Source organism: Suricata suricatta, chromosome 1 (assembly GCF_006229205.1).
Source record: "Suricata suricatta isolate VVHF042 chromosome 1, meerkat_22Aug2017_6uvM2_HiC, whole genome shotgun sequence".
Classification (NCBI taxonomy): domain Eukaryota; kingdom Metazoa; phylum Chordata; class Mammalia; order Carnivora; family Herpestidae; genus Suricata; species Suricata suricatta.
This window is the reverse complement of record NC_043700.1, coordinates 127944995-127958884: the sequence shown is the minus strand read 5'-3', so window position 1 is coordinate 127958884 and position 13890 is coordinate 127944995. Positions and strand designations below refer to the sequence as shown.

At 37.0% G+C, this 13890-nt stretch overlaps 1 protein-coding gene across 3 annotated transcripts in view; it reads right to left on the bottom strand.

Moving 5' to 3' along the window:
- The window catches only part of WDFY3 (WD repeat and FYVE domain containing 3), a 251559-nt gene that overhangs the window by 221173 nt on the left and 16496 nt on the right, over positions 1 to 13890 (bottom strand). For all 3 annotated transcript variants that reach the window (XM_029943745.1, XM_029943751.1, XM_029943756.1), the window contains exon 2: positions 12341 to 12434. The gene's annotated coding sequence lies outside the window, so the exon portion shown is untranslated. The remainder of the gene's footprint in view (positions 1 to 12340; positions 12435 to 13890) is intronic.

Here is a 13890-nt window from a genome sequence, read left to right as displayed (position 1 = left end):
AAAAGTTAAAATAATTAAATCGGCATATTTTACATATGAAATAGATTACTATGGTTCAGGCTTTAAGATGTAAAATTGTGGGTCTGTGATAGAGCATAGAGAATTATCCCTATTTTTCTGGTATGGACAACCACCTCATTCCTTCACTTACATATAGCAAATTCATGTTCAAATTCATTATGTTTTCTAACTATAACTCAAAATGCCAGCCTAAAGAAGTCATTAATAAATGTGACTCCATAAAAATTTTTTTAAGTTTTTGAATGGCAAAAAACACCATAAGCAAAGTCAAAAGGCAAATGAGAACATTGGGAGAAAATATCTGCAAAGATATATTCCATAATACAAATAAAGAGTAAATGCTCCTCATATACAAAGACTTCAATAACTTCAGGAAAAAAAAGACCAAAATTCCTAGAGAAAAATGGAAAAAAGACATGTATAGATAGCTATGCCTATACACAGGGTCTTATATATCTGAAAGATACAAACCTAACATGTAAGAAATATGCACATTAAAACTTCATTAAGACACTATTTCTTCACCCTTCCGACTGACAAAAATTAAAAGCTCTGACAATACGTTCTCTTTGTAAGGCTGTGGAAAACAGGTGTTCTCATATAATGCTGGTGGGAACGCAAAGCAGTACAAGTGCAGTGGAGGAGCCGGTAACACGGAGCAAAACTGCATGTCCATTTACCCGCAGAGCCAGAGGCCCCACTCCCGTATTCTCCCTGAGGACCCACCGCCAACAGTAAAAAAGGCATGCGCACAGTTATTCACTGCAGCACTCTAAAACTGCAAAACTACTGGATAGTCAAACACAGAAGACAGGACAAGTACACTTGCATACATACACACAGAAAAATGATAAGGCTCTCTGTGAACTGACGCAGAATGATTTTCAGGGTACATTTGCCAGTGGAAACAGCTAAGTGCCAAAGTATTTATACAGACAGCATGCATGCTTGGGTTAGGAAAAAAGGAAATAAGAAAAAAATGCATATATCTGCTTATTGCTACAAAAGAAAAATATGAAGGATGAACAAGAAACCAATGAAGTTAGTTATATACAAGGGTGGAGTGTTTTTTAATGTTTGTTTATTTTTGAGAGAGAGACAGAGCGTGACAGGGGAGGGGCAGAGAGAGAGGGAGACAGAGAATCCAAAGCAGGCTCCAGGGCTTGAACTCCTGGACCGTGAGATCATGACCTGAGCAGAAGTCGGACGCTTAACTGACTGAGCCACCCAGGTGCCCCTGGGGGCTGTTTATGGTGGTACAGGTGAAGCAATCCTGAAATTATTTTAGATGATACTCATTTAGGGCAAATGAGTAAAAAATGCTGGTATTGTTAAGCACCTGTGTTCTCACTATAGAGAAAGGAAAAACAGTAATCAGTGTGAACTAATACTTCTAAAATACATACCCATGTTCAAACATATATCCATGTTATATGAACACATGCATGCAACTGTGTATACATAGATCTATGTTCGTACATATAAAGATACATATATTTTCTAGCTCTGTCCCCTAATCAAGGGCCCAGAAGCAAAGATATCCAACAGCAACATACATACTAAGTGTCCAGATCTTGGCTCCTACTATAATTTCCCAACCTCCACTCAAAGGGACCAGGGCTCCTAGGAGAAATAATTCATTATAGGGGCAGAGAAGATAAAGAGGAAACTTACTAATGATGAAAATGATGAATTACTTGAAAAATAAAAAATAAAAAATGTAAAAGGATACAGGAGCCAGCATGGAGAGAGAGGATCCTACGGGTGAGATCGGAAACAAGTTGAGAACCAAAATATTTAAGAACAGTAATGAATTATTAATCATTGGGAAACAAACAGGAATCCAGAAGTTCAATAATTAAAACAATATAGATAGATTTTTTTAAAGGGCCCTTATTTGAACAGAATGCAGAGTAATCACTGGTAAAAGTAGAGGTAGTACTGGAGTTGGAAACAATCATCATCTAACAACCATACACGTAACAACCGGCTGAAGCAAGTTATCACCAGTAGACCCTACACAAAGGGGATAAAATTTTGATGAAGAGGAAGTTATTTTAATTGTCTTAAAGTATCTCCTCACAGACTGTTTATAATCTGTAAGAGAGTATAGTAACTATATAGTGAAGAAATCATACAATGAAACAGGTGGTCAAAATGTGTATCAAAATGAGGAACAGATGGACACTGTAGACCTCCAGATATGATACGCTAAGAAAGATACATCTCTTATGTGGTATTTCATCTAGGAATGCATAACCTGAATCTTATCAAGAGGAAACATCAGATAAACTGAAAAGAAGGCACACACTGTTACAAAGGAAAAAAAAAAAAAACAGGGAAAAGGGGATAACTATATACTCTGAAAATGCCAATGTAACAAAGAAAAGTTGAAGACCTGTTACAGATTAAGAGATTCTGAAGCTAGGACATCTAAATGCAATACGGGATCACAGATTAAATTCCATATTGGAGGGGAAGAAGTCTGCTTATTATAAAACACATTTATTTGATCAACTGACAAAACTGGAAAATGGCAGATTAAAGTAATACAGCAATGTTACTACTAACGTTTTTCAGACTCTCTATACAAGATTATCTTCATCCTTGGGAAATTCACACTGAGGTATTCAGGACTAAAGGGCTAGGATATGCTCAATGTAACTTTCAAAATGATTCAATGAGAAGAATACATACATGCATGTATGTTTATACATATTCACAAAGTGAATAATAAAGCATTTGGGACAAAAGGTTAACAGATAAATCTGAACAGAGGACACATGGATGGTCTTTATATTATTATTTTGGTCTTTTTGTTATTTTGGCAACTTTTCTGCAAGTTTGAAATTCTTAAAATTATGTTAAAAAATCTAACACATTATTTTTCTCCCTAATTCCTATTTTTTTCTTCTATTATTTCTACACAGCTGAACAAGAACAGAGTTAACCAGTCATCTAGGTAGGGAGGTGGCAGTTAACCTAGACTGGCTTCAATTCATTTCCTCCCTTTCCTTCAACTCCCACACTCAAAGGAAGCATATTATAAGAGAGCATCTTTGATATTTGTCCTTTTTTCTCTAACAATGAATGGGTTCAGGAAATAATTATTTAGCATCTCTCATTCGTTTACTGCTACAATCTACTAACGGGCCTCCCTTCCATCAGTCCTCACTCTAAACCACTCTCCACACTGCTAGAGTGCCCATGCCCAAATCAAATCTGATCATGTCCCACTGTATTTGTCAACTGGTCCTGAATATAGGTAAGAAAGAACTTATTAGATCAACTTAAAAATCCCAACTCTGATAAAATGTACTACCCTGGATCTTGAGAAGTAAATAAGTAAAAATTACTGCCCAGAGGCTTAAAAGCTAGTATAACAAAAATGTAAACTTAGTCATGAAAAAACTGCAGGGCCTTGTTGGACCCAATCATAAAGTAACTGCTATGAAGCAATATCTTTAGTGCTCTTCGACAAATAACACAGGATAGGACCTCTGGAAACAGAGGTCATTAACAGTAAGGAATCAAAGAAAAAGATAGGAAACGGAAGGGTAGGGTAGACTAATTAAAATAGGGGAAGAGTACGTAGAGAAGGTAAGGGAAAGAAAGAAAAAGGGGGGAAAGTCTGTTCTCTAAGATTTCACAGTAAAACAGATTTCTCTCATAGTAAAATATCAACATTTTGAGAATTAACTAGCCCTCTCTCAATTTTTCCTAGTTGAAAAGCAAACTGAACATAATCACAGTTATTTATGTCTTTGTGAACATCTGACATTTTACCAGAAGTTATTTGAGAGCAGTATTATTCATCATCAAAGTATATTCTATAAGTACTGCAAATATTTATAAGCACACACAGAACCGTGTTTCTCTAATTTCATTTTGTAGATCGTTTAATTTTTCAGTTCAAGGCATCAACATGTAACTATATATTATATAAAACTGCATACAAGGGCGCCTGGGTCGCTCAGCCGGTTAAGCATCCAGCTTCGGCTCAGGTCAGATCTCACGTTCGTGGGTTTGAGCCCTGCGTCAGGCTCTGTGCTGACAGCTAGCTCAGAGCCTGGAGCCTGCTTCCGGTTCTGTGTCTCCTTCTCTCTCTGACCCTCCCCCTCTCATGCTCTGTCTCTGTCCATATCAAAAATAAATAAAACATTTAAAAATAAATAAATAAATAATAAAACTGCATACATATTTTATACATGTATATTGCATATGAAAGTTATACACCTGAAACTCTTTCTTACTTATAGTATTATACAATTATTCCAACACATATAGATATACCAAAGGTATAAAATCAAGACTCCAAATTTTCCTCTGGAAATCTGCAAGAAGCAGTACAATATATTAATATGCCTCTTTACTCCCATAGAGAACCTCGTAACATACAAAAGGTCTAATGCACACAACCTCCTTTGTGTTTTCAATAGCAGCTAAGCTGCCATGGGCTCACTGTGCCTCCTTACAGTCAGTGCAGAAAATTCAGACTTCTTCATTCATTCAACTACTCAGTCAATACACAATGAGCATCTACACCTCTAGGCACTGGGTACTATGATTCCCCAACCCTCCCCTCTCTTTATCAAGTAAATCCCCTGCTATTCTCCCCCTGTATCATATGAATTTCCTTTATTCTCTTTCTTTTCTTGTTCTTCTCCCAACTTCTGCTCCATTAACCTCAAAGAAGCCTTCCTTACTTTCATTTGTTAACCTCAACCCACTAATAACTACTTCCAGTCACTGTTCAATTCCCCTATAAATTTTGTCATACATATCTCATGTAGCTTCCTGCTCTGTGACAGGAATTATTTTCCAAGTTCACTAGACAGGCACCAGAAAGGAATAAATGCAGAATGTGGATTGCAACAAAAATACTGTTCTGAACTCTCTTCAAAAGTGACTATCACTTAAAAAAAAAAAATCAAGAAGAGAAAAAGAAGAAAGTAATCTAGATTTTTAAAGAATAGCGAGATATAAGCAAGGGTAGTATGTGGACCTTAACCAGATTGTTTTTTGAAAAAAGCTATAAAAGAAATTTGGAGGATAACTGGAGAATTTGGATATGGACTGGATTTAACACAATAGTACTGAATTACTGTTATTTTGTTACCCATGATAAGAATATAATAGTCATGTAGAGGAATTCCTTATTTCTAGGAAGCACATGCCTAAGAATTTACAGGTGAAGTGTTATGATGGCTGAAATTACTTTCAAATGGTACACCGGTGCCACACCTCCACCCTGTAACATATGTAAACACAATGACAACGTATGTGGCAAAACACTGGCAATTACTGGGTCAAGGTTGAAAGCATTTTGGATGTACACTGTATTTTTTATTAAACTTTTCTGTATGTTTAAAATTTTCAAAATGCAAACTCCGCTCTAAAAGAAGAGGGAATAAAACCATTGAGCAATCTCCACCTGTTTCTAGATTTCTTGTATTTCTGTAAGAACAGAAATAAATTTCCTGAAGTGGCTCAGTCAGTTAGGCCTCTAACTTCGGCTCAGGTCATGATCTCACGGTTCAAACCCCAGTGTTGGGCTCTGTGCTGACAGCCTGGAGCCTGCTTCAGATTCTGTGTCTTCCCCTTTCTCTCTGTTCCTCTTCCACTCATGCTCTGTCTCTGTCTCTCTCTCAATAATAAATAAAAACATTAAAAAAAAGATTATTTCCCATTGGTCTATAAAATGCTAACTGATAAATCTTAGAATGGGTTACCTCTCTCGCCAGGTTGTAAAGATACACAAAATTATGACCTTTTCTTTTCCCATATAAACAAATGTATTCTACATCACCAGTACTTTAAACTTTTTTCACGTGACCAAAGATGAAAATCTGCGGTTGTACTGCACAACCTTTTCCTTAAACCATGTAGTTTACAGTCTCCATCAGAACATCTTATATCAGGGTAAACAAAAGGTCATGGAACAAAGTGTATTTTTATAATCTGTGAATTATTTGTATGTACCTTACACAATCTCATAGATGCTCTTCTCCTTTCTGCTAATTCTGTGATAGTTTTGTATTCTTAAAAGATCCTACCACTATCAGAGGTTCTGCTCTTTCCTTTCATGCAGAAAGGAAGTGTAGTGAACCTAAAGTAAAAAAAATACATATATATACACACATGGCTGACACCACATTTTTCACTGGAATATACATCAAAGAGGGCACTGGTTAATCACTTTTAGGACCTGGGGCACCTGGCTGGCTCAGTTGGAAATGTGTGTGACTCTTGGAATCAGGGCTGTGAGTTTAAGTCTTTCTTATACTGGGTGTAGAGATCAGTTAAATAAGTAAAACTTTAAAAAATATTTTTAGGACATATGATTCTTCAAACTGCAGTTATCATATAAGATATGACTAAAATATTTATTCATCGAATTTACAAACCATTTTCCACCATTAACTTAGACCAGGGGCACCTGGGTAGCTTAGTCAGTTAAGCGTCTAACTCTTGATTTTGGCTCAGGTCATGGTCTCACAGTTGTGAGACTGAGCTCTGCACTGGGCTCTGCGCTGAGAATGGAGCATGCTTGAGGTTTATTCTCTCTCCATCTCTCTTCCCCTCTGCCTCTCTCCTGCTTGTGCTCTCTCAAAAAAACAAACAAAAACAACACCTTAGACTTCAACTATATCCCCAATCCAGATTCATAAACTATGAGCTGTGGAAAATAGGACTACCACAAAATCCTGATACTCATAAAGATAAGGAAAAGCAAAGAGCTAATTCAAATCAATAAACTTAAAATTTATTAAAACTTAAAATCTCAAAAACTTTTCTCATAGATTTTCTTCCCTTACATTTAGAATTTAGAATGTGATAATCAAGATAATTAGCTATTAGGGGCCAATAGCTAGCCAAACTTAACACCCACCACTGACCACTGCATGCTAATTAAGAAAGCAAAGCAAACCATTTGGCAGATTAACTATTAGTCAATGAAAGGGGTGGATTAGTCAATGGAAGCAGCGGATTTCATTTGCCCATGATACTATAAAACTGAATTCCTTGAACAGGAATTATCAGGCATAGGAAATGAAAAACGTAAAAATTACCAAAAAACCAAAGGAGACAGGGTGCCTGGGTGGGTCAGTCAGTTAAGCATCTGACTCTTGATTTCAGCTCATGTCATAATCTCACCATCATGAGACCGAGCCCCATGATGGGCTCAGTGCAAGGTGTGGAGCCTGCTGGAGATTCTCTCTCCCTCCCCCTCCGTCCTCCCCCACTTGTGTTTGTGCATGCTCTTTTTCAAAATAAATAAATAAATAAATATATATACACACACACACATATATATTATAGTTATATGATATATATATTTTAGAAATGTCAAAAACAGGGAGATAAAGTTAACCCAAATAAAAAACTTAATTTCTATCAGACAGCCTCTGCACCAGTAAACTAAGATGTTTTTTAATGGGACAGCTTGCCTTCTCATAAGATTTTGTAAAAGCTTTCCTTCAACAACCTCTGACCCTAAAAGGAAGCTCTTATTCCTTAATGCCCACTTAGATACAGCAAAGCATCAGAATAATCTACTGATGTTGGAAGAAGGCAAAAATATTTAAAAAGATGTTTTTTAGTTTAAAAGATTTCTAAAAATAAACCAAATCTTAGCCTCTGATCCCCAAAAGTTTCAGTTTTGAACTATGACTGGTTCTGAGACAACTTCAAAAATTCATTCCTATGGGGCTTTTTGAAACATTTTTTTGGACTAGGCAATTACGTAGTTAAGAAAGAGCTAGAGACATCGTAAGGAGGAAAACAACTCTTGCATCATGAACACATGACAATGTGATTTGCTTCCTACAAAACATGCAATAAGACCAAATACAAAAGACTCAAACTGAAAGGTCAAAAATTATGGGGATGGATACTAAGAAGGGAAGGAGTAGAAATGGAAGGCAGAGAGGGTGCACTATTATAAATTATTTCAGCTCTCTGGAGGGGTAAAAAGGAAACAAGTATCCGAATTTTTATCATAAAATCCAAAATAACTTAATTTAAAAAAGTGTCCTTCCCCATATGTTTTGGAATCATTCTTTAATTCACATTCTACTTCAGCATATAGACATATTTTCAACTATCTATTCTGTCAAAAAATACTGGATCTTTACTTTCCAAAGATAATTCTAGGCTGGCCTTTTTCAGGTTCCTCCCCCCACCACACACAAAGAAAATAATAAAACAGCTTGAGAGATCGTACTTCAGATTTCCTTTCCTCTTTCTATATCATTTGTTGTGTAATACTTCCAAATTACAAATTCCTAAGGAGAGCAGTGGCCTTCTTCATGTTCATTGAAATAAAACACACAGAAAACTGTGCTCAGACAATGTTAAGCTGACACCAAATTAGGAGCAAAATGTATGTGAACAGGAGAATTCCTCTTAATTCCACATTTCCCTCAATTTAGGCATAGATCCTTCTTCTACAGAGAAAAGTTTAACTTGTGGGGAGGAGGGAGAAAGGGGGAGACAGAGGACCCTAAGCACACTCTGCTCTGACAGCACAGAGCCCGATGCAGGGCTTGCATTCAGGAACCTTGAGATCATGACCTGAGGTGAAGTCAGATGCTTAGCTGACTGAGCCACCCAAGCGCCCTGGAGTTTAGCTTTCTTAGGATGCTCCTAAGCAACCAGTCAACTCAAAACCAGATCAATACACCTAATCGCGCCTTATTAGCAGAGATCTTCATAAAACAGGAGCGAGGGGCAATCCTACCACAGGTAAGATGATCAGCATGACATGTCCTCTATAAGACTAAAGGGAATGGACACTCCTCCTCCCACTCCTTTTCCCCAGATCAAAGCAGAACAAAAAAGGTGGGGGGGGGGGGAGGTAGTGGCTAGTGGTAAAACTTTAAAAAGAAAACAAAAATGAAAAGTTGACATCCTTGTGTTACAGATCCATTATACCACACACTTATGTATTTGGTGACTACAAAAAAGCTCTTGAGACCTACAGCAAACACAGCACACTTATTTCTCCAATCCCTTCTTCCCCTTTCTTAATAATTTAAGCAATGATTCTAAACTCATATCCTTTCATGCAAATTCTATTCTGCCTTTCAAAGAAAGCCAATATACTAATGAACTGTGTAATCAACTAAACACAAAGGGTTATATGTTATCATTAGTAGAACACTGTTTTGTTTATATTCTAATCTTGGAACATTAAGAGATAAAAATGACTTAAGGCAGTTGTTTGCAACAATGAATGGGAGCTAACATAAATCTAGCTTTTATTTATGATGTGCCAGGTACAGTGTTAATGACTTTGCAAGCATTACCTTGTTTAACTCTTATGATATTTTTATTAAGTACTTATGTACACAGTTTACAGACAGGAAATATGAAGAGAAATTAAGAAATGTGTACTAGGAGAAAGACTGTAAGCAACGACACCATGACTGAAACCTGGAAATACGACTGAGTTTGGTACCTTAACTGCATGTACTGCACTGCAGTTCTCACTCATACCTACTTAAAAATTTTTTTTAATGTTTTATTTATTTTTGATACAGAAGAGACAGAGCATGAGAGCAGGAGGGGCAGAGAGAGGAGACACAGAACCGGAAGCAGGCTCCAGGCTCGGAGCTAGCTGTCAGCACAGAGCCTGACGCGGGGCTCGAACCCACGAACGTGAGATCTGACCTGAGCCGAAGCCGGAGGCTTAACCGACTGAGCCACCCACGAGCCCCTCATATCTACTTTTAAATCTTTATACACTATTTTTAATCACACTATCAATGAACATCAATACATGATTTGTCCTCAAACAAGAGCCAAATAAGGGATACCTGGGGTCAAAAACAACTCAAAAATGGAAGTCATAGAAACCTCTAGCTCTAGTCAATAAACCAAAAGTCTAAGGGGGAAAAAATGTATCACAGAATGGGATATAAAGTGTGATAAAAATGATTTATATTTCTGGAGTGCCTGGGTGGCTCAGGTGGTTAAGTATCGGCTCAGGTCATGATCTCACGGTTAGTGAGATGGAGCCCCACATCTGTTCTGTCAGTGCAGAGCTGGCTTGGGATCATCTCTCTCCCTCTCCCTCCGCCCCTCTCCAACTTTTGCATTTGCACACACTCTCTCTCTCTCTCAAAATAAAATTTTTAAAATGCATATAAAAATGATTTCTAGGTCCCAAACTTTAGGTATCATTTCTTGAAATAAAGGATAACTGAATTAAAATTTAAAGTCCTAATAGTCTAGTTTGTAATGCTATTTTAATTTTCAACTTGCATTTCTTTTTCTAATTATAAAAAATAAAAATTGGTAATTTAAGCCTCACGTTAAATATATCTGCACTTTTCTAGTTTGTGAGTTCGAACCCCAACTCAGGGGTTGCACAGTCAGTGCAGAGCCTGCTAGGGAGTTTGTCTCTCTCCCTTTCTCTGCCCCTCCCTGCTTGAGGGTGTACACTGGCGCATGCACTCTCTCTCAAAATAAAACTAAAAAAAAGGAAAGAAAAATATATATGTGATTATCTATTTGCCTTCCTCTTAGTATACCAGCATGGGTTACCAATTTTCTTCCACTCCCCGAGCCCTAAAACACTGCCTTTCAATCCCTAATGCTTTTCTTTTATCTATTGTTTCATACTATATGGAGTTCCATTCCTTGAACTTTTTAAACTCTCAATATATGTTTCGGGGCACCTGGGTGGCTCAGTCAGTTAAGTGTCTCACTCTTGATTCGGCTCAGGTCATGAGCTCATGGTTCGTGGGATAGAGCCCTGAGTTGGGCTCCACGCTGACAGCAGCAAGCCTGCTTGGGATTCTCTCAAAAAAAAAAAAAAAAAAAAAAAAAAAACATATTCAACAAATTGGGGAACCTGGTGACTCAATCGGTTAAGCATCTGAATCTTGATTTCGGCTCAGGTCACAATCTCATGGTTTTATGAGTTCAAGCCCTGCATTGGCTCTTGGGATTCTTGGGTTTCTCTCTCTTCCTTTTTCTCTAGCCTTCCCCAACTCACATGCTCTCTCACAAAATAAACAAACATTAAAAAATAAATTTCTGTCATTTATGCTATCCAGTTTATAGTAATTTGTTATATCACCCTTAACAAATTTATTCATGTAGCCATGTATTAGAGAATACTTAATTCAAAATAACTTTTTAAAAACATTTTTATTTATTTTTGAGAGACAGAGAGAGACAAGAGTGCAAGCAGAGAAGGGGAAGAGAGCAGGAAGACATAGAATCCGAAGCAGGCCCCAGGCTCTGAGCTGTCAGCACAGAGCCCGATGCGGGGCTCAAACCCACAAACCGTGAGATCATGACCTGAGCTAAAGTCAGAGGTTTAACTGACTGAGCCACCCAGGTGCCCCTCAAAATAACTTTTATTAGCCATGCCAAAATTAGCCTTACTGCAGGGCTCAAGTAGACAACCAAAGCGTCTAAGTCTCAATTTTGAAAAAAAGATGTTAATTGTATCAGAAATATCTAAGGCCACAGATTTTCTTTTTAAAGTTAGCTGGAATCTAGCAATCTTATAATTTATTCCACTCATTTCAAAAAGTGATGCTGCTGCTGTGCCAGGAGCTTTTTTGAACACTTAACATATAGTAATTCCTCCCAAGAACCCTGGTGAGGTATCACTATCATCAATTCCATTTTTAAGATGAAGAAAACTGATGTCTTGAAGTTTAGGTCACGCAGCTGGTAAGTGCACGTAAACCGGGGTGCACAAAGAATAAGTGATTTAAGCAAGATCATAGTTAATAGTTGAGCTGGGACTAAACCTAATAGTCCTTTCCCTTACCTTCAAGTCATGTTTTCAGAAAGTTAAACAGAAAAGCTTTTCTTCTACTTGCTGTATTAAATTTTGTAACACTGCAACCTTAGAAATATATGTGGGGGGCACCTGGGTAGCTCAGTTAAGCGTTCGACTCTTGATTTCAGCTCAGGTCATGATCACAGAGTTTGTGAGTTCGAACCCCAACTAGATTTTTCCAGGGGGGGAAAAAAAGAAAATGATGTTTTAAAAACATGATTTTATTCAATGCAGGTACTCACAATAAAAGTAATAATGCTTTAAGGCCATAATGGAAACTGAAGATAATTTATTCTAATATATCCTTTTTTTTTTTTCTTTTTTGGTGCAGAAAATTACAAACCACTCAGGATTACCTAAGCTTACCCAGCTATCAGTGGGAAAGAAGGCCTGAAACCCAGCTCTTTTGAGGCGGGGCTCAGTGGTCTTGCTACAATACAATGATGCAAGAAAGACTACCATGATTCTTGCACTTGGCTCCTCTTCGACAGACAAAACAATCCTAAAACTGACCTGATTCTCCGTTCTGGGCTGGCATGAACCTGCGTAGAAACGATAGGAATGGCAGGCACTTTCTTCCTGAAGCAGATACGTAGAAGTATTATACCTGGATGTAAGGAAAAAAAAAACAGTTTATTTTCAGAATATATTTTGGCATAATGAGTCCTTCATTTTCTACTGATTCCCCCTTTATCTCCTTATTTGTGTCCAATGGTTTAATAGTGGAACACATAACAATGATTTATTTAAGACAGATAATATCTGCACAGTGAATATAAGTCATTTAAATCTGGTCTCTATACACTATCTACTATGACTAGGAAAAATTACGCAAAGAATCAATGACAACACAGTTACTTAGTGGCAGGGCCAAGTTCAGAACCTTATTCTTCCCCATTTCCAGTCCAGTGTTCATCTGTACATCACAGATCACATTGTTTTTTACTTTTACGAACCAAAAAAAGCAAAGATTCATGTTAGTTCTCTAGGTATATTTGTCAAGTATCTGAAGCTAAATGTAGTTTGTCCTAAATTAAAATTAGAAAACACTGCTTCCTCACTTAACGGTTATAACTCGAATTCGAGTTATTTAGCATACCTTATATAGGATATTCAAAAGTTTGTTTTATTTGGGGTGTCTGACTGTCTCAGGCAATAGAGCATGAGACTCTTCATCTCAGAGTTTTATGTTCAAGTCCCACAATGGATACAGAGATTACTTTAAAAAACAAAAGCCTGAAAAAAAAAATGTTTTATTTACCATTCAGTATTTCAATATGAAAATACTGGTATATGAATCATGAGATTTAGGTTCTGGTCTTTCCTAACTCTGTTTTCAACAAGTTCAATGATCTTAATCAATTATTTCTTTAGTCCCAAAGTCTCTTTTTTCAAAACTGAGGAGCTTGGACTAATCCCCACGGCCTTCTACCTCTAAAATATTACACCTACGAAAGGCTTCCACTATTAGCAACATTCTGCTGTTCTGATCACTATTTGTTTTTGTCATGTATTTGTTAATCTCTCTGATCATAATATTACAATAGTTAAAACATGATCAGAAATACTGCCTTCAAAGAATGCCTGGTTGATTCCGTAAGTAGAGTGACTCCTGATCTCAGAGATTACTTTAAAAAATTAATTAAAAGAGAGTTTTACTTAAAAAAAGAAATACTGCCTTCAAATATACAGTCCATTGTCATTCAAAAGTCTCTGCAACAATAACCTCATTTTGCTGTCCATCTCACCCAGCTACAACTGGAAGGAAAAGCAGTTTTCAAATCCTACCTCTTAGGTAGTTTCTAAGAAAAATCCTGAATTATTTTCCCAAATCATTCATTCAGTTATTCATCCAACAAGCTGTTCCTGAGTGGCTTGACAGATGGAGACACAGCCTTAATCAGATAAAAGACTAAAACAAGATACCTCTGATGCAAAACTGAGTGACATTAGGAATTCAGGCACCAGTAAGGGAGGAGTGTCTCCTAAACTCTGACTTCTGAATATATTTCCCCTTTTTAACTTATTGTTACAACAGTTATTTGTAACATGTTTTAAATTCA